The following is a 22,206-nucleotide window of genomic DNA, read 5'->3' as shown; positions in this document are numbered from 1 at the left end:
AACTGGCCAAAATTCCCCAAGCAAAGATTGCATGACCTGACTCCCAGTCCTGAGCCCTTTCCATTGCAGGAACACCATGAAAATGAACTCTGAGCCTCCCCTACTTGAATATGATGCTTTGGCTTGTAAGAGCAGCATGCACACTCCCAGGGACAGTCAGGTCCAGAAGAAGGACACGAGAGATGCTCTTGGTTGTCAGCCCTGCCACTGACTCCCTGAGTTACCCTCACTCCACCAAACCCTGGCCCGTTAACTGAAGCTGGGGATGAGGATATTTTGCTTTGTAAGAGGCAGTACAATCTACAGCAGCAGAACCACGGTGGTAAGTGATCAGCATGCTTTACAAACCCTCCTGATGATAGCTCTCCCAAAGCCAGGCAACCTGGAGAAGGGGTATTTCAAATCCTTTGTACCTAAATGGGATGAGATATGGGTCGCCAGCTCTGCGCTCCACCACCTCAAAGCCAGATGTTCTCAACTCCCTTCACAGAAAACATTTCCACCTGGCAACCGACAGCTCTCAAGTCACATGCATGTGACCATTTCCCACAAAAGAGAAAATAAAATAATTAACTACGTTGTTCCATAAGTGCCAAGGTCAAAGAGGAGCACTGCAAGCCACCCAGCCTGACCTGTTCATGACACACCACGAGTTCCACCCACCAGTTCCAGCCGCAAGCCCAGTAACTCACAATGATTTTTCATCCAGCTTTTTCCCTAGCTCAAATCCTCTCCCAGACATGCTTCTGCTGCAAACGTCTGATCTCAGCAGCCAAACATACAGAAAACTGAAACAACATAGAATACCTTTTGCTAACCCAAGTCCAAGGCTTCAGGACTATCATTCAGCAGGCGATGCCTTTGCAGTAGGTGGCATTTCCTCTTGTTTCGGAACAAAAAGCGCTGCGTATCAGGGCCATCCACATCCTGCCTTCATCCTCCTACACAGTCTTTTGGACAGTTACAGCTTTGGCGGCCAGTAGAAGCAGAGTGTCCCAAGCCTCCCTCTTCCCACCCCTATGCTTACTAATGCGTTCCATACTCGTAGCCTTTCATACAGTCCCAGCTCCACCGCCGCTCCCAGCAGGGAGCTGGTGCTGGTCCTCGGGGACTGGTACTGGGCGCTGGTGACAAGACTGGCAGCTGCTTATAAAGGCTGCCTCCATCCTTTTCACTTCAGCTAGCAAAATGCTTCCCAAGTGCCTACATCTCTGGGCTACAAAGGAGGAAACATATCGTGAACGTAGCTCTTCTCTCTCTTGGCAGGCTGCTGGACGTGGCACGTTTCCATCTGCACAAGGCTACAAGATGTTTGCAGAAACTGGAACTAACAGCCACAACCCCTCTATTCCTCGCTCCTCCCCGGACTGCAAAGCTCTTTCTCCAGAGTTCTCCAGGAATCACGAGTGAAGATGTTACTCAACAGCCACAGCTGAGGATTTTATTTCATCATGCCCTGCAAAATACACGCTCCAACACTCACCCACACTATGCGAACCCAGCATCTGTACACAATCTTTGCTGGCTCTTTGAGGTCTGGAAATATTTTATCACACACTTTGAGTGCATACAATTTACAAAAAAATCCACAGTGAATTGTGTTGTTTGTTTTTTTTTTTTCTTTCAAAGTCACAAATTATTCTGGGTGAAACTCTGGACGCTTGGGGAAAAGGACCCAAGGAATAAGAGCAGCACCTGGAAATGAGATGCCAAAATTCCTATCAGCCAAATAAACCACTCTCCTGAGAGCTTAGGGGTTTTTTTTAAAAGTGTAATTCTAATGTAAGCTCTCTAAAAAACATTAGGGTGCTCATGGGATAAATGCTACCTTATGATAAAAGCAAAGCCCCCTCTCTAATAAACACTGTACAACTTATATAATGTAAAAATTACAGCATATACTAATGACAGTGATCAGAATATAATATCAACAGCAATAATAGTACGCTAGCACAGACTCACCCAAAAAGAAAGGCAGTTTCTCTCTACTCTCCATCCAAGAAGCGGTGGCAAGTAGCTGTTATGACTTCATTTTATTTTTTATTAGTTTTTACAAGCTAGCTATGCTAAAAGGTTGCACCAGTCATTTAAACTGCAGTTGTCAGCAGAAGTGAAGGACACTGTGGGATACATTTTATTCTAGCTCTTTTATTGCTCCGCTCCTTGGAGTGATTCAAGTAGCTTAAGGATTTTACAGGTACTGTCACAACAATATCCGGCCCTTAGCAAGCTGCCATTTAAAAAAAAAAAAAAAAAAAAAAAAAAAAGACCAAAACACCCCAGCCTTTAAAGAAGTGGCTGGACCAGCAGAAGCTGTTCTAGAGTCAACAACTGTTGATTGCTACCAAATTGTTCCCTCACGGGGACGTGCACTTTTCACAATGCTTTTCTCACTTGACGGAATTGGAGGTGGCTCTGTAATATGTGGTAAATGCTGATTTCTGCAGCTCTGCCAAAACGCACACACACACACAAAGGCGTTGTGACTCTCCCTGCCATCGGTGGGAGCCAGGAGCGCTCTGGCACACATCTGCTGCCATGTGGCAATGCGGGGGACACGCTGCTTCATGTCCCTCAGGCTAAAACCAAGCGCGGCAGCAGGGGATGGGCTCTCCATGGGGTGAAATCTGGATGGACAGCACATGCTGTAATTAGGTGCTGAAGGGAGACCTTGTGTTAATTTGCTTCTAAACAAGCCTCTCCTTTACCCTCATACCTAGGCACAGAAATTAGCTCCTCTAATGTATGTCAGCACTGGAACGTGGCTCACCAAACGCTGTTGGCATGCACGAGGGAGTCAGAAGAAGCAGGTTGGGGTGTCGCCTCCTCCAGACCCGGTCCCAGGAGATGGAGAGGAGACACCAGATATCCCCAGGGTATTTGTTTAGCTGTGCCCAGTGCTGCCCCATCGATCAAGGGCAGGTAATGCCACATCCCTGCTGTGCCAGCCCCTGAAGGGGATAAGCAGCAGACTGGAGCACAATGTGGCTGGCACAGACCCAAGCCAGGAAAGCCTCAAACAGCGCTGGCAAAAAGAGAAATGTTTTGAAGATTCCTCAGACAGCAGGTGTCTGCTTTTCGTCCAAGCACCACCCCAGGGTTCTGCTGGACTCTTCTCTACAGACAATCAAAAAACTATTGAATTTGCATGAGCCATTCCTTAAACTTGCGCTCACAGACCAACCCCACTAGACCAAGCGGGTATGAGATGCTGCTCTTCCTCCTTGCCCAGCTGCCCCCAACACGGTGGGGCGGGGGGGCAGAGAACATCCCACCGCCAAGACGTCTGCTGGCTGCCTGCCTGGCAGAGGACTCGCTTCCAGATCCGATTATGAAAACCAACCCGGAAAAAGGGAGGAGGATGTTATTTTTGGGAGGGCAGAATGAACCAGGGCATTCTTGGTCAAAGCAGTGTGTTACTTTGGGCACCAGACAAATTTATGACTGAATTCAAGTCCTGCTTCCCCACCACTCCACAGGTCCCCAAGTGCCACCCCGACACCAGCAAGCCATGAAACACATGTCCCACCTCAGCCTACCTCTTGGGGTGCTTGCAGTGAGAGGGGGCTCCCAAAGCTGACAAACCTCTGCTGGAAGGGCACGCAGGGCCACGCTTTCATCTGCATCACGGATCCCGATTCAGCACAGAGGTAAAACTCAGCTGAACCCAGGTTACGCTGCGCTTGGGGCAGAAGCAGCCCAGCTTACACCACCGAGTTGCAGCAAGAGCCCAATCTACATCGCCCAAGGCATAAGGCAGCATTATGTGGTGCCTCAAAAACACCTCTACTACAAAGGTGAGGTTTTCTGCAGGAACTGATGCTCTGAAGATAGTTTTTTTTACCTGCAGAGACAGAAGCCTTAGAACAGCATTAAGAACCCCAAGTTACTCCTCCACCAACAGCCTCAGCAACTCCACCACTGCCAGAGATAAAACCACCTCAAAGATAAAACCACCAAACACCATGATCCTAACCCCAGCTGAGATGACAGAACCACCAGGTGGTCTGGGTTGGAAAGGACCTTTAAAGAGTATCTAGAGCAAACCCCCTGCCATGGGCAGCACCATCCTTCACTAGCCCAGGTTGCCCAAAGCCCCGTCCAACCTGGCCTGGAACCCTTCCAGGGAGGGGGCAGCCACAGCTTCTCTGGGCAACTTGTTCCAGGGTCTCATCACCCTCAATGTAAAAACATGTCTTATGTCCTGTCTAAACATACCTGTTTTCAGTTTAAAACCCTTGCCCCTTGGTCCTGTCACTACAGGCTTCTTAAAAAGTCCTTCTCTTTTTCACAAGCCATTTTTATAATTTGAAAGGCCACAATAAGGTCTCCCCAGAGCCTTCTCTTCTCCAGCTGAACCCCCCAACTCTCTCAGCCTGTCCTCACAGGGGGGCTCCAGCTCCCTCAGCATTTTTGTGGCCTCCTCCGGCCCCACTAAGAAGGACACGGACCTGCTCATGTTGGTGCCCCACAACTGGACCCAGTGCTTGGGAGGGGTGTGTGTGTGTGTGATCTCACAAGAGCTGAGCAGATAGGAAGAATCCCCTCTCTCTACCTCCTGGCCACACTTCTGATACAGCCAAGGACACGGTTGGCTTTCCAGGCTGCCAGTGCACAATGCCACATCCAATTTTCATTCTGCAGTGCCCCAAGTCCTTCTCAGTAGGGTTGCTCTCAATCCATTCACCTCCCAGCCTGTTTTGATACTGAGGATTGCCCCATCTGGCCTTGTTGAACTTCATGAGGTTCACATGGGCCCACTCATCAATCAGCCTGGCACCCCTTCCCTCTAGTTTATCAGATGACAGATGTTGCTATGTGGTAAATAGTGGAGAATGGGTCATTCTCAACTGCTCACTTGCTCTGGGTCCCACCACAGCCCCCTCGGCACACATGGGCACCATGCAAGAACAGCTCCACGTTTGCCAGAGCAAGAGGTAAAGATGCCCCTGTGCCAGGCAACCATGCCTTAAAATCTGTGAAGACAAGCAAACCTTACTTTGCAAAGACTGACCTTTTAAGCAGAGGGCTGGCTCTTGTAGTTGGACTTCAGGATTTTTAAGTTTGCAAGCTTTTTTTTTTTTTTTAATGTATTAAAAAAAGTTTCAGGTCACCTTTGATGCAAAGAGTCATCTAAAAGGAGGCTGTCAGATGGTCTCTCAGCAAGGGAGTATCTGTTCCCTGGGCATGGACTCAGAGCCTTGTGAACTCTCTATGCCATCTGCATATTACATGTTTGTACTCCAAGCCCCATGGACACTTCTTTGATGTGTTACCGTTTGGTGAGCTGGAGCTCCCAAAGGTCTCTCAAGATCACAGGAATCTACATAGCGCAATGTATTTAACAGATACATCCTTTGAAAAAGAAGTTTGTTGTTACTGTCTTTTTAAAAGAACATTTAAACTGCATTTTTTTCAAGTCCCTCCTGCCTTTCGTGTTATTTTGATAAGCAAAGAGGGTTGCATTTGGCACAGACGGAGCAGAACGGCGCGCACGCTGCAGAGACAACGCTTATCGACAGCTGCCGCTCACCCCACCATCAACCTTTAACTGTACACCTCGCCGCTGCCGTCCGTCGGAGAGAAGCAAGTGACAGATGTCTGCTGCAGAGAGCCTCAACGAGGCATGGAAGAATCGCCTTGAAAAGGAAAAAACGAAGCTCTGCCCTAAGCAACCACGCTAAATCATCGAGCTCACCGCAAAGAGCTGGAGATGGGAGAAGTCCAGTGTGGGGACTGCTGGAATACATAAAGTAGGGATTAAACCTGTCCTTATGTCCCAAAGATGGGTGTGTTTACAAGAGAAATGTTAATACTGTGATGTGTACAACAGGCAGGGTCGGTGCCTTGTGTCTCTGGGATGCAGGATGGGAGGAACTCCAGAATCCTTCAGGTTGGAAAAGCCCCTCGGGATCACTGAGTCCAACCCTCAGCCCGACTCTACAAAGTTCTCCCCTACCCCACATCCCCCACAGCTCATCCCAACGGCCCTGAAACCCCCCCAGGGATGGGGACTCCCCCCTCCCTGGGCAGCCTGTTCCACTCTCGGACCACTCTTGCTGGGAAACATTTTCTCCTCCTGCCCAGCCTGAGCCTCCCCTGGGGCAGTTTCCAGCCGTTCCCTCTTGTCCTGTCCCTGATCCCCTGGGAGCAGAGCCCAGCCCCAGCCTCTCTGCAATGTCCTGTCAGGAGCTGCAGAGAGGGATGAGGGCTCCCCTCAGCCTCCTCCTCCTCACACTGAACACTCCCAGCTCCTGCCCTGCCTCCTCACAGGATTGATTCTCCAGCCCTTCCCCAGCCTCGTTGCCCTCCTCTGCCCTCGCTCCAGCCCCTCCAGATCTCTCTGGGATTGAGGTGCCCAAACCTGGACACAACCTCCAGGTGTGGCCTCACCAGTGCCAAGCACAGGGGGACTATCCCGTGTTCTCAAGGCAGAGCAGGGCATGGTGGACACAGACAGCAGCTATGGAGAGATGCCCAGGAAGGCTCCTCAGCTCTCCAGGGAATCCAGCCCTGCTCTTAAACACATGGTCCTCTCCTGGCCTCTCCAGCTCGCTGCTCCAACATAAACAAGTAAGAACTACATCCTCCTGGAAATTAAAACCAGCATCTCGGATATGTACACAGACAAGCTCTCCTTTGCCCCAGCAGGAAATGGGGATGGAGAATTTACAGTCCCAGGCGGCCTGGAGCAATCTGTGTTAGTGGGGGATGGGAAAGGCCACGAGTGAAACACGCAGCACTAAATGGCATCTTGGGATATTTAACTATCTCAGTTTTCTTCTCTGACCTCCTCTCTTCACTCTCCAGATAAATTTATCCTTTTTTTTTGTTCTTCCTCGCAGTGTCCACTGAAAAGCTTTTTGCTTTACCCCCGGTCACAAAAACCGCACCATTTGCTTTCATCGCACCCTTTCCTGACAGTTATGTCCACTTGCTTCCCTATTTTCTCTTCTTTCAAGGCTCTTATCCAGGCTGGGTTTTTTTATTTCCCTCATCTGCCTGTACGATCGTTATTTTTCACATTGACAGGCACACTATCGTGCATCTAGAATTTGTTTTCAGTATGGTTATTTAAGCTCATTCTCTTGCACTGAGATAGACAAATATTGCGACCTAATACAGAATATGCCTGTGGAAATCACTCCCGGCACGCAACTCTACCCTGATCTGAGGAGAAGGCCCAGATCTGCAGCTCCAGCGGGCCATCTGTCCACGGCGAAGGCACAGGAGGCTGCAACCGCTCCGCCGCACGCACATGGGCCCTCCAAGGGTCTCTCCACCAAAGCTGACCACAGCTGGGATGGAGACATCATGCTAGGTCAGGCAGAAGGCATTTCTGGCACCCCCGTACCCGTGGTACCAAGTGTCGTTAAGGAGATGCCGACGTCCAGCAGAAGTTTGGACAAGGCATTAAATAGTTCTACAATAGTTAAGAGCAGAAAGTTTCCCAGGCTAATGCAGGCAGCACGTCACATAAAACTGGCAACATAACCATCTGGGTCCATTAACTGCACTTGCTCTATAGCATTTGCTGTCTGAATTGTTTATGCCTCGTTTGAGCACAGAGGCTACCAGGCATATTAATACTCTGGAAAAGAACACAGAAAACAGAGCTAGAAATGAAGGACTGTTTGGGGTGCCTGTTATGCCAGAGTTACAGTGCAGACTGCAGTGGGATAAGGCAGGAGGGGTCTATGGGGGGGAAAAAAAAAAGCACAGAAGAAAACCCCAGAGAGCCCCTATTTAGCTTCCATTTGCAGACAAAATCATACAAACAGTGAAATTAAAACCTGTTGTTGCAGAGCGGAGAGAAAGTCAAAGACTTTATGATCCCACTGCAAGAAAAGAATTTTCAAAGGCTTGTGAAGAATAGGGATAAACTGCTAGTTTCTTCTGCAAACACAAATGAAAACAACTGATTTCCCAGAAAAAATACCGGGAAGTTATTCCCCCCCCGCCACACCCCAAGAGTCAAGCCAACCCTTCTAGCAAAGGATTAGTTTCAACTGCCTTCTTACCCTTTACCTCCAAAGACTATGCCAGTCTGGGTTCAGACTCGCAACTGAAAGTCAAACAGGTTAGAGATGCCCTAAAAGCTACTGCCTACCTGCTGAGTCACCGGAAGGGAAAGGGATTTAAGCTAATAATTTACCTCACAGCTGACTAGGAGCTTGCCAACACACAAGCTTATGCTGGAGACGCTCAGCTGAAAGGTCTGTGTGTCCCTAACCACCTACTCCAGAAGCCACAATTTCCCTTTCATGTCCTCTTGCAGGACAGACAACTCCTGACCGTACACCTTTAGATGACCAAGTGACTACATAAATCTCAAACGGACAAAGATCCCCTTTAAAAATCCCTGAATTCCCCTGGCAAGCTCAAGTCTGCCCATCAAGCTGATATAATGATACACAGAGAGGGCTTTGCATAGAGAAACCAGGGCTTGGCATAAACAAAGGAGGAATGCACAAGGATGTTCAATGCAGAAATGAGAGTGGATAAGGAAAATGCAACATTCCGGCACTGCTACTCCTACCACTTACGAACAAGGGGTAAGAAGACAAGAGACAGCATTAGGACTTATTTTGAAAGAGGGGAAAAAAGGAAAAAAAAAAAAAAAAAAACACAACAAAAAAAATATTTTTTCCTTAGCTAACTCAGAAAAAGCTTTAATAAAAAAGCCCATTTGCACATGCTTCTCAGGCTCAAAGACATTCAGGGATAAAAACCAGACCTTTAATTAAGGTCCTCTGTGGCTGGCTTGTCCCTCTTTTAGGTAAAGTCATAGCCCACTGTTGCATATATTTTCACATTAAAGCAGTTAGGTGGCACAAAGATTAGCATCAAGTGAAAGGATGCTCAGCAGGGGCAAATTAGCTGCTTCAAAGAAGAGCAAGAGGCACATTCTGTCTCAGCACAGAAGTCCTTCCCTCTTCCACAGACAGATAAAACACACAGAAATAGCAACAATTCCCTTTCAGAAAACTGTCCTAAGTCTCCATTCCACTGCAGAAATTAATCTGAAAAGAAGTGGTCCAAGCAAGAACTTTCAGCATTTTACTGTGTGAAACCACCCTCTGTTTCACAATGGCATTTTGCTTTCACAGCAGAAATGGTGTTATGGGATTTTGCCTTCAAGAAAAGGAACAGCAACTCCCTTTGCTCAACACTCCTCAACTGGTGTCACTGCACAGAAATGTGCTGGCATGAGAAACCATCTCCTGACATGGCCTCAATTTGGTGACAGACACTAGACTGAACACACAGCTCAGTTTGTGACCATGCCGTGGACTTTCTGAAGAGCCTCACCTTCTCCGTATCTCAGCATTCCCACATGTAAAGCAAAAGTAACTGGTTATATGTCTCCCAGTAGACCTCGTTACCTGCTTTTAGTTAAAGTACAACTTCCAAAGATGCATCCAAGCTTGGTCCAAAGAGGTAGTGAATCCACCCTCTCCTGGTAATCTGCTCCAAAGATTAATTGCAGCCCATGTCTACCTCCTAACGTTACCTTCCAAACCACTGGTGCTTCTCCCAGTGCTCTCCAACAGACTGAGCAGCACCCAGCATCCTCTCCCCACAAAAGGAGTCGTGTTTTGACCTCTCTCTTGACCCAACACACAGTGAGAGATTTAAAAAGTGCGTGTCTAGATATTTTCTCCCTGTTCCCAATACTGCCCTTCTGCTCCTTCTTCATGTCCCATAGCTTTTCCCATGTCTCTTTTTAAAATACGGATACCAGGGCTAAATAAGCTACTCCACCAGTGTTTTCATAAATGGAGTTTTTGGAAGTAAAAACATCCTTTGTTGCCATTTCCCAGTTCACATGTCCATAGATGGCATTAAACAGTCCGTACTGCACTACCACTCTGGGAATTCAAGTGGACTTAGCTGCTCGGTACAACCACAAATACCTTCTCACTGTGACTGTTTTTCCAGGGCAGAGCCCTCTTCCTCAGGCATGGCCCAGGCTGCTTGCTCCTTCACCTGTGACTTCGTTGTGGGTCATTTGACATAAGATTTGTGAGATTGCAGTTTACAAGTGGATTACTCCAAGTCATTTATCATATTCTGGTAATGATTTATTGCTCCATCAGTTTTGTGAAGTCCACAGATTTTCTCAGCAGAGGCTCTGTACTTGATGAAAATCACAAGAACAGCAAGGATGAAGCTATTCCTGAGAACTCCCATGATCACATTTACAGTGCTACAGCTTTACATGACTTATTTCCCACACTGATGAAAAAAAAGAGCAGAGACACGGACTTACACTACCTCCATGACAGCTTTGACACTGTCTAGTCACACAAAACTGAATCTGTTCAGAGAGAGCAGTGTTTCACCACAAGCTCATAGACAACTCACTTTTACCTATAAGCATGAGATATTACACTCAATTTCTTCTCACTATGGACAAGAGAAAATTGATTAAGCGGGATAAGTCATCCTTAAAAACTAAATCTGCTATCAAATCAAAATAACCCAAAAAACTGGCAAATATAAGTACTTGCCTAGGAGTAATGATGCTTGATTCCGTAACTTTAACATACACAAAAGCTTTATTAGAAGGTCATTAAAATCCAGAAGCTCTTAGAACAACTTTGATTCCACCTACCCTAGTGTTACATTTTGACATAGGCTCCTTCTTTAAGTCAAGTTGGTTGGTTGTTGTTTTGTTACAGAGGAGTATCTTGTGCATTTACTAATTCCCACTGGGCAAACTGAGCTGAGATGAAATGTCTGTGGTCATCTCAGCCATCCTGTCCTTGAAACTCTCCTTTATGAGGAAGGCAGGCACAAACCACTCTAATGCCTCACCTTATTTCCTTTGGGCATAACTGTCTCCACCAGAAAAAAAGACAAGAAGGCTCATTATCCTCACTGTCCTCCTCAATGCCCCAACCCAACAGGCCAACGTACCAGCGCAAGCTTCAGGAGCACAGAGAGGCCACAGGGCTCCACGTCCCTTTCCTGCAAACTCCAGACTATGTTGAACAAAAAAGGCAGAAGGGATCAAATCAAACTTGTAGAGTCTGATCCAAGATGTCTCTTAGGGTTTCTTCTGCTTCCTTGGGCGTCCATTTCTACAGGGTCACAGCGATTTGCTTGTCTGCTTCCCGCAGGCGCTGACTGCCAGCAGGGTAGAGGTGGGTACCGGAGCATCTCTGTCCCATGCTCTGCATCTCACTGATGCTCTGCCCCCAACACTTGAGGGTGTGAAACATTGCCCTTAGCCCACTTCCAGACTAGTTTCTTGCAGAAATAAGATTTGTACAACTGTGTTTTCTTACACCTCTTCTAAAACCTTCTGAAGTGGTTTCAACCCAAAACCTGGCCCAGGATGAAGCTCTTAAGACATCAATATATATCTTTACTAATATATTAATGTCTTAATATATCTTAAGATATATTAAGACAAAGGCCTCCTGCCTTTTGAGGCTCGTGTCCTTGGACCAGCAGCTTCTGCTCATGTGGGGATGCCTCAGACCTCAATACATAGATATATTTTATCTTCACCAACATACAGCGCTATATATATATACACACATACATATTTTCACATATAGGCACACACAGAGAGGACAGGCCCCACTGAACGCACTAACCCTGCAAAACTAGATTCAGAGTCTCAAAAAAAAAAAACCCACACGCTGCTCAGAGAACGGTATTTCTGAAGTGACTGTTTCCAGCAATTTCTCCAAAATGACACACTCTATGGCAACAGCAAGGAGAGGATCCAACTCGAGGGTGGTATTCAGTGATGCTTAAGCAACACAGCTTTTCTCCCTCCTCCTCCAGTTCCCTGCCCCCTATTCCCCCACACGTTTCCAAATTGGCCCAACTTTGGTGGATTTTTATGGGAACTGCCAAAGAGACATCTGCCAAACATCAAATCATTGCTCCAAGTGCAGGGGCACACTGACTTGAAACGGTCACTGTGCCTTTATTTTATTTTTAATTGTAAGAAAGTATGTATTTTCTTAGTCTCATTCTCCAAAACAGCTGAAGGGTTTTCACTAGACCTTTCCCAAAAAGCACATCTCCCAGCAGACAACCAGCTGAAAAGTTCTAGCTGAAATAAAGTTTGATGAAAAATGAGAAACTGAAAATAGGATTTTCAAACATAGGAAGTCTGGCAAACTTTTAATAACTGGTGTTAGCATCAGCCCCAGCTGCACTGAGAAGTGAAAATCTGGTCAAACTGCAGATAAGGTTTTTTTACAGCACCAAACACCAGGTGCCTGAGTTAGCTAGCTGGTGACTCTAGGATCTCTCTGAAGTAGGAGACAAAGAAAGAGAGAAGCAGGTACATTTCTCCCAAGGGCATCTCAGGACACCTTTGCCAGGCACTTGGTCAGAAATCACTCCTGTCTCTCGGCCACTCCTCTGGTTCCACATGTGCAACAGCTGCAAGCCAGGAGTCTTCACCTCCCTTCAGAGACTAAAATCAGCCTCCAGCTTCAAACATCACTTGCAGCAAAATAAAGATATAACAAAAGTACAACCCCTCTATCACTAACTCAACTCTGTTCATAATAATCACACCTTAAGTTCTATGTACTCCAAGTATTTTTAGAAGATTGGACACAGAAAAATGCTAGCAGGGAGCGGCTTAGGAATGTCACCATTCAACTCTCCCAGATAAAAACCTGCATCCCCTCTCGAGGCTCTTTACCCACCTTTCTCTGCTGTTTTGTTTTGCCCCATTATCCAATTTAGGCTGCAAGCTCCTCTGGGAAAAAAAAAACAACCTTTTATTCAGCCATAAAGGTTACTCGCACACCAATGCTGCTTTGCAAACAAATCCACTGATTTTAGCCATGAAGGTACCAGCTTTACATACGTGTCCTAACAAGTGGGTTTTAAGCAAAAATCTCTTTAAATATCCTTCTGTTTATGCACAGGCCACCAGCAGGATTACTGAGCAGGCAGAAGATGAATGCATATTGTGATACACGATTAACATTTCCATAATCAGAATTTCACGTTGCTCAAAAGCAATTTGGTGGTGATTTGGGATTTTATTAAGTCTCCAACAATCCCTGAAGCAAGTACCGCTTGGGATGAAAGAGAAGGTGGGCAGTTACAATCCTTGCAGGTCAAACACTGCCAGACACCTCGCCGCTTTGCACGATTTCTTGCCCAACTCTGCTTCTCCATAACCAAGATGTAAAAAATTCCCTATCACAAAAATCAGATGGCATTGTAACCAAGCTCACCAAGAATAACGAGGAATCAGAAGCAAATGAGGTCTTTGCAGGATGCTGATATAATCTGACACTGCCAGTCTTTTCAGCTCATTACTTTTGGCAGCGTGGGCTCCCCATGAGGTCCCATGAAACATGAATGACTTAATCAAGGGACCTCCCTGGGGGCAAGGGAGACACACAGGCTCTGTCAGGCTCAGGAATAAGAGCAGCAAATCAAAACCTGGGAAATCAGTGTCACCCTATGGAAAACTGACAGTATCAGCTGGTAAATTCTTACACTGTTAAGTGGTGCCTTACTCCTGCCCCTGCACCGTGAACTCAGCTGTGCTGAGCAGAGCTGGAGATGCAGTGAACGCTAAAAAGCCAAAAATCAGCTAGCTGGCTTCCAGAAATCCACAGAAAACTGATCAACACATTTGGATAGTGCCACATTGCTGCCAAGTAGCTGAATTCTTGGTGTAGCCTGCTGTTAAGCCTTGCGGCTCCCAACGCGATGACAAAGAAGCAGCAGGAGAAGGTAGATGATCAGGCTGAAGTACTGAACCCACAGCCAACACCTGATACATGTCAACTACCCTTCCACAGCAAGGTAGGAGCATGCATGCACAGGTACAGGCACGCTTGATTTTCAAAGTTTTAAGTACAGCCTTCGAGTACATCTCATTTTCAAGCAAAACTGGACAGCAACTTTACAGTCACTAAGCTACTTGTGCAGATTTTGCAGCACTTGCTATGCAATGACTTCAAATTCTTTACTATTAACACATTCCCCATATTAATCTTCCCCCAATGATCCATACTAGAAATTTATGTATGACCCTGTATTAAAACCCACAGTAACTATCTCTCTGAACATGTCGTGGAGCTTAAATACATGAAAGCAGAATGCCTTAAGAGGCTGATGAGAATCATTTTCTAGTATACTGGAAAGGACAAACTGTTTTTATGAGTGTGTGTTTTATAGTCTGTTTTTTCAAATTAAAACTAAAATAGTTCCCAGATGGAAGCTGTATCATTCCAACTTTGACCTAAAGAATACTTTCATTTTTTAAAAAAAGCAAACAAAACTTCAGAAAATTTGACTCCACAGAAAGGCTGACAGTGTCTTGCATCGTTCAGAGAGTTCATGGTGAAAAAAAGCCTTAAGATTTTTCCGATCAAAGATTCAAATAAGGTAATAGTTTGAAAACAGTGGCAGCAAAGTTTGTCCTTAATTCTACAATGTGTGCATCAGACTGTGGAAAATTTCTTTACAAAGCTCCAGGCATCCACACAGGACAACTGGAGTGGGAAAAGGATTCCCTTGCCCACAGTGTGCTTATACATTGCCTCTAAGTAGCCTTTCTTCTGCAAATCAATATTTTATTTTTTTAAGTGTCCCATATAGCTGTAACATGGCTCTAATACTCATACCAACTCACAGCACCTTAACAAGAAGCAACCTCTAAAGCTTTAATTTCGCTTTTAATTCGCATCAGCAGTGTCTAACGCAGACAATAGTCCAGTTCATCTCTTATTCTGGTGCTGGAGAGGCGATGCAGAGCTGTGCCTTTTTGTCAAGCAAACTAATAGCTGCAAAAGTGGAGAACAGGAGAAGATACAGGAGATGAAATCAGGATCCTTGAAGTTGTACTTCTGCCAGCATGCGAGGGCAGAAGTGCAATCAGCATCTGGGTTTATTTGCCTCTTTGAGTTACTGCAGAGACCACACATATTGATAATTTGGTAAGGACAAATGTAGGAGCAGTTTGGTCTACATGACCACAGAGATGGAAGGAATCACAGACTGGTTTGGGTTGGAAGGGACCTTAAGGCCCACCCAGTCCCAACCCCCTGCCATGGGCAGGGCCACCTTCCACCAGCCCAGGTTGCCCAAAGCCCCGTCCAACCTGGCCTTGAGCCCTTCCAGGGAGGGGGCAGCCACAGCTTCTCTTGGCAGCCTGTGCCAGGGCCTCACCCCCCTCACAGGGAAGAACTTCTGCCTTAGATCTCATGTAAATCTCCCCTCTTTCAGTTTAAAACCGTTACCCCTCAACCTATCCCTACCTCCCCTGATAAGTGTCCCTCTCCAGCATTCCTGTAGCCCCTTTAAGTACTCGGAGGCTGCTCTAAGGTCTCCCTGGAGCCTTCTCTTCTCCAGGCTGAACAGCCCCAACTCTCTCAGCCTGTGCAAGAGCAGGTCACTTGGCAATTTCCAGCTCTGGAGGTCTGTGGCTGCTCCAGGGTAGGAGGGAATTGGAGTGGAACCACTATAAACACCTGCTCTTCCACTCTTCCCTAAGCGTTCACTACTGCGTCCACACAGGGTGCTGCTCTATCTAGACACTGGCCCACAAATAGTACAGGTCTTCTCTTTCAAATGAAGCCCTGAACAGCCTGATCCATACTTACTCTTCCAATAAAACCAGGCTTCAAGGAGCAGAATCACTACCATGGTAGTTACAGTGCACAGAGGGAACAACTCTCATGCCCTACACAGAGTGCAAGGTTTGGCCTTACTCCAGTCCAGCCAGGGTGGCCACACGTCCCTCCTGAGCCCCTCCTGGGTGTCTCGGCTAACTCCTGGGCAAGAATCCGTGCCCATCCGTGGAACTCAACAGCATCCCAGCCCTCCTCAGCATGTCACCCTCCGGCCCTCTGCCAGAGCAAGTTCCCTAGGGCTCACCAGCAAACAGAGCGGAAACAAATACATGTGCTTCAAAAGAAATGTCTGGGAGGAACTGAAAGCAGGTCCTCACTTCCTCCCTTTTACTCAGACACTTCTCATTTCCTTCCCACGTACCTCATCTCCTACCTGTTAATGCTGTCCTTACTTCAATTTCTGACTCCTACCCCAACCCTTTTACTTTCCTCACCCGTTACCCAGCAGCTCTCCTTTCTTTCCCACCAACAACATGTTCTAACCTCTGTTACCATTTCTGCTGGGCACAGAGATCCTCTTACAGTACATTACTGAAATATTGCCTGCGCTTTGCAGTTCAGAGAGGATCAAGTTATGTCACAGCTCATCCAAGCTCACAACACTGTCAGTAACCGTTAAGAAAGCTTTCACTCTGCCTGATGAAGGAGAAAACCGTTTTGGCCAAACTGGAGAGGTGGGAGGGAAGAGAATAACTTTGGCTGTAAGAGGATCTCATAACTGGGTAGAAATTGTGCTGTCAACCGCAGCAAGACACACCACACTGGCAGAAGTTATCCCTGCTCCAAACAATTTTAGGCAGTGCAGCCAGGAATGGAAACACCAGCTTATTCCACACTTGTTCTCCCTCTAAAATTATTTTTCCAACCGCACATCCATAGTTCAGCTTTCAAGTGGCCATATCTTCCCTGTATTCGCAATTCTTATTGTAAAATTATTATAAAAGCTTCTTTCAAGCAGACAAAGCGTATGATATTAATCCCAGGGCCATTAGCTCAAGTGGGCAATCAGAAGCCCCTCAATGGTCGCCAGCTCTGCACCAGACCCCTGCAGGTGTTTCCCTCCCTGCACTGTGTTCAGGCTGCTCTTGCCCTGGCTCAGCACAACAGGAGGTAAGCGATGCTTTCCTTTCTCCAGAAAGCACTTTGGGATCTAAGCCAGAGCAGTCCTGCAGGAAAAGCCCTACCTCGGCTGGAGCAGGTAGCTCTCCGCAGAGCTGGGATTAAACACAGACACCTTCGCACAGGGATCTTATCCCCCTCCACGTCACCAAACCTGCTCTTTGCTAAAAGCATCATCGAACTGACGCTTTAACACCGACCTCACGTGAGGCTCCGCCAGCAACCACAACAGCAAGCACAGGTTTCCATATCAATTCCTGCTCACTGAAAACCCTAGGACACAGCAAAACCAGAATAATAATACCAATTACAGATATTTAATGCAGTAATTTCAGAGCCAATTAACATAATGAACCTCTGTCTCTTTCAGATAAGTAATTTCAGAACAATTGAGTTAAAGGTGATCGGGCTGAAGCACACAATAAGAATGTTAAACACTGATAACATGAACGGAACTGGGAAAGATTTCTACACATGCTTCCTCAAAAAAACATTCCCCAGCCCACCTCCGCCTCCACACACACACAAAAGGAAGATCCATGGTATTAATTATCTATATTTTGATCACACACGGAGGGAATAGCACTGGAAGCTTTTTATAAAAAAGATCCTGAGCCAAACCAAGCCCTGCAGCAAACGATTTGGAGGCAGAAGGGTAATAAGGTGGTCATGCAGCAAATAAAGAAAGAAGCAGCAAGTCCTGGGTGAGAAGCAGCATTCCTTCTCTATTCAGTTGCACAATAAGAGAATCTCTGTCCTAGAGGAACAGACCCATCTCTCTCGAGGGAACTACCTGAAGCCACGCGTGCTGTTCACTCCATACTGTGCCCTCTGCAAAAGGTAGCCAAAGAGGATATGAAGAATCCACACTTAACATACATTTGTGACACTTCAAATCCATGTTCTGGGGGGGAAAAAAAGTCACACTAACATTTAAGACACTAAGTGATGGGGAAAGAGGCTACTTATGACTTTCCCCAGACATAAATTTCTCTGCCAAATCAGTTACAAGAACATTAATACTTTGTGGGGTGAACACGAGAACTCACCATGAACGTGGACAAAAGACCAGGCCAGTGGGTGCCGGAGTGGTCCAAGTCTGTCCCTTCAGCATAGCCTTGATTTTTCTAGCCAGACATGCAGCTCACAAGAGCTCACAGCCTGCTCCAAGCCTGCTGTGCCATGGGAAGGGGACTTCAGGGTGGCAAAGCTCAGGCTGCCAGCGTGAGAATGAGCTGATAAGGCCACACCGCAGCTAATGAGGATTTCCTGCTTTTGAAGCTGCAGAAACAGGGTTTTATTTTTTCTTTTCTTAGAAATTAACTAAAAGTGTCAGGGCAGTTAGTGCAAATGGCATGAGAAGGAAGTAAAAACAAACAGGAAAAAAAATTAAATCAGGGCGCACAGCCTCTGCCTATGGTCTGAGCCCATCTCTATCCACCATTCTTTATGTGTAATACTTCCCTCCTTTGCTTCAAGCTTCACCACAATCTTCACTTCATTTCTCATTCAGTTCCTCCAGATTTAGTCCTCTCCCTCCCATCAGAGAAGTACTCCAGGAGGAGGCTCCAGTAGATACACGAGGATTTCTTCCTCTGCTTCTTTATGCAGTCACCCCAAATTGCTCATCTCTGCTGCCCCAACTTCTCACCCCCAAAGGGGATGATGCCTCAGAGGCTCATCTTGCAGCTGAACCAAACCACTGTGCTGAAAACTCACTATTCCTGATGCTGGCACTGACGCCGAGTCTTTGATGTGCGCATGCAAACTCAAGGTGCTACAAAAGAGACCCACAATACCCACAAAAACGAGGCAGCCCAAGAAGAACAAGCCAACAGACATAGAAGATGCAAAACACTAGCTGTGCTTAACCCAGACACTTGCAGGGCACAGCTATTTCTTCTCCAAAAAGGCTCGATCATGTTTAATAACCATAAATCTCATAGTTCCTCAAATAATACGTGCTGTAGACAAGCAAAAGATTCCTAAACTCATGAAATTAATAAAGTTGTTTTATGCACTAAAGCTTTCCTTCTGTCTCTTCAAACCATGGCAAAATCTACCCCACGATTCAGAAGAGGATAAATACCAAGGATATGTTTCAATGAGCATCAAATTAACAAATTAATCAAAGGAAAGTATTGTTTGATTTCAAGACAACAAGGTCACACCAGTCCCCCACCTGTTAGCATCCACACTGGAATGGGAAAGCAACTCCACACTGACAGCTAAGCCTTGTGGTATAAACTCAGTCATCACCTCTAGGTTGTCGTATTAAACATAACAAACTGGAGTTTTGATGTTTATTTGGCTGCAGACGAACAGGGAACCACGCTGAAACTGTCCCCTCTGCAAGCAGAGACATTCCTTGTTGCTGCCAATGTACAAGCAGCAGCACCAATTACCAGAACTTAGAGATATCGGAAGGCAGTAATTAGCCAAATTAAGGCAAGGAAGAGCTAAATTATTTGCCCAGGGTCACAGAAGGCAGTCAGTGGTGGAGAGATGAGTGGTGTTTGGGAGTCGTGTTTACAGCCCTGCTCCCAAAGCCCTGACAGAACCCCCACAAGACTGATTCATGTTGGAGCTGCCAGGACAAAGCACTGGCATCTCCAAAACCTGCCAGGGGGTGAGAAAGCCATGCTACAGCCAAAACCAACTTTGTCCCTGCTCCCTTCCTCTCCACCCACAAAGACAACAGTTTTGCTGGCCGAGTGATTTCAGGCAAGATGTAAAACTCAACTGAAAACAGAAAAAAAAAAAAAATCCAAACAAAAAGTCCCTCACCTCCCAGTGCTTGGCACTCAAAAAGCTGAAGGGATGCGTGCTGGCCTGAGCTGCCCAAGACACACCGTACGGAACACGCTCCCTTTGTGAGCGAGCAAAGCTACAAACAGAAGGAAAAAATAAAAGCTTCTCATGCACTGCGACAGCAGGAGGCATTGCCAGGGATCTCAGAGCCTGGCTTTGGGAAGCCCGCTGCTGTGTAGGGAAAGATGAAGCTCGCCTGACCACATGGCTTCCTTGAGAAAGCACCGCAGGGAGCGGAACAGAGAGGGATAAAGCTTACAGGACTAGACTACCTACGACCCAGGTATCCTGATACTCTCAATTACCCTGGAGACAGAGTAACTAATTAATACGGAGTCATGGGATATAAGTGAACAGCTAGATATTTAGGATTAATTTAATTACTTCAGCCTCAAAAGCATACCAAAATTACAGCAAGAGATTCTCTTTACAGCATCCCCCTAGTAGAGCAATACTTACTACCTGTACTCCAGCCTCTGCTGCAGCTCTTGATGTCTCCAGCGGTAGAGATTTCCTTGGGAGAGGTTTCTGGCAGCCTAGCCAATTTTCAGTGTTAGGATGTAATAAAAAAGGAAATTCATGAATTGGCTGCAGCAATTTGAGGGAGATTTGTGGCCATAGCAACATTACTATAATCTGTGCTGCAAGGAACAAAAGCTACTTTGATCATGTTGTTCTCTACCCTCTCCACCCTTAATGCTAGACAGCACCCTCCCAGACACTCTCCAGGCCCCCAGATGCCCACATGTGCTCTCCCACTCAGTGCCCCTGACATAAAAGCACTGAAAAGGGGACTCAAAGGGACTTGGAAAGGTTGTCCAATACACCCACCATCTGGATAGCATCTACCCAAGCAAGCACTCTTGACTGACCACACTCCTGTGCTGGTTTAGGAAGGGGGTGATGCCTGGCTCTCCCGATCACCGTTCCAGTGCTCCCAGCAAGGCAAGCATGTGACAGTAATGATTTGGCTGAGGATGAGCTGAGGACACCAACTGTGCTGGTAAAAGGTAATAAACAACTCACACTGGCTTTATCACTGGTCTGTGTCATGTGGCCGCAGCCTTGTTTCCTTCCTATCACTGGCTACACTTGCTCAGTCTTAAATTTATCTAGAACATCTTCAGGCTCGAATGGTCTCCTGCTATGTTCTCGTGTCATGTCGAGCTGATCTCTTAACGGGGATCTAAGCTCCACTCAGGCCTGCAGGCACTCCTGTAATACAATAAAAAAATAAACCAGACCATCAAAAAATTAATCTAACAAGCTGCCTGCCTGTACCCTGAGCTGTCCATGTCCTACAACAAAGATGCATCTGGAGAGGCCAGTCTGCCCAGCAAGCTGAAGGGAGAGATCCATATTAATGCTCTCACTATTTTTAGCTTCACAAATCAAGGGTAGCTGACTGGCGCTTCCTGCCCCTGGACACAACATCTGGGCTCTTTATGGTCTTTCAAGCTCTTTTCCCACAACGTGGAGCCTTGAATGTGGCATGGTGGAGCACTGGAGGGGAAGAGGCAGCAAACTTTCCAAATTAGTAGCAAAGAGCAGAGGGCTGCAGTAATTTTACAGCTGGGATAGCTCAGCAGTAGTGATTACAATCTGCCCACTTAATTTGGCCCTGTGGTTTCTATTAGAGACACAGTAGGAGGAAATTCTTATACAGTAGTTAAAGCAAGGGACGGGGTGTCGGGTGACTGGGGTTTTATTCCCAGCTGTGTCTCAGACCTTCCACACAACCTCGGGGAATTCGCTTCATCCGCTCCGGTTCCCTCGCTTGCGGCATTCCTCAGTAATTCACAAGGGATCTTACGGGTTACAAATAGCAACAGAGACTAGAAATATAATCAAGGGCAACTTCCTGTTCAGCAGTATGTAAAGCATCTTACAAATCTGTTTGTGACAAGACCAAAAAACTTAACTACACAAAATTGACCAATCTGCACCCTCCAACCATCCCACTTTTACAGGAATCAAAGGGCAAAGCCACACTGAGACATGCTCATAGCCTCACACTACCAGGGAACTTAGAGGAAGTATGTCTTGATAAGTTTTAAAAAAGGATCCTAGGAGACAGGAAAAATTAAGCACCTTCTGCTGGTCTGGCTTAAATTATTTCATAGCTCTGACTCTGAAATAAAACCTGACCGTGGGAGCAAGACATGCCAGGAACATGTGAGGAATCTTAGTGGAGCCCTCCTAGTCCCTTGACTTCAGACCCAAATATCAAGCTTAAAACCCACCAAAAACCCACCCACAACCTAAAAAAAAAAAAAAAAAAAAGGAGGGGGGAAACACCCCCAAATTAAAACACAATAAAGAAATAAAAGGAAAGAGGAAAAGCGTGCTTACTTCTAACATTTCGCTCCTATAGCTTTGAAGTTTGAGGTTGGTTTGGAGCTGAATATTCTAGTACCTGGAATCTTTTGCTGGTTTTCCTTTGCAGAGGGCAGAGCAGGGGTAGTTCTTTGTAAAATACCCCGAGGTCCTCAAAAAGAGGGCCAAAACTAATTAATCGTAGCTCAGTTCAAAACTCTTGTACCTCATTGACTGTGAATTGTAGAGACAATGTATTAACTCCTCAGAGTAGCTTCAACACCAGCGAAGCAACGTGGGGTAATCTGGAAAGAAAAGTTGTGAC

General features: G+C 46.4%; 1 protein-coding gene across 5 annotated transcripts in view; it reads right to left on the bottom strand.

Annotated features, from left to right (window-relative positions):
- Positions 1–22,206, bottom strand: part of EXTL3 (exostosin like glycosyltransferase 3) — a 157,447-nt gene that overhangs the window by 60,282 nt on the left and 74,959 nt on the right. The window lies entirely within an intron of this gene.

Source organism: Athene noctua, chromosome 1 (assembly GCF_965140245.1).
Source record: "Athene noctua chromosome 1, bAthNoc1.hap1.1, whole genome shotgun sequence".
NCBI classification, from domain to species: Eukaryota; Metazoa; Chordata; class Aves; order Strigiformes; family Strigidae; genus Athene; species Athene noctua.
The sequence above is the reverse complement of the archived record's forward strand: the minus strand, read 5'-3'. Positions and strand labels throughout refer to the sequence as shown.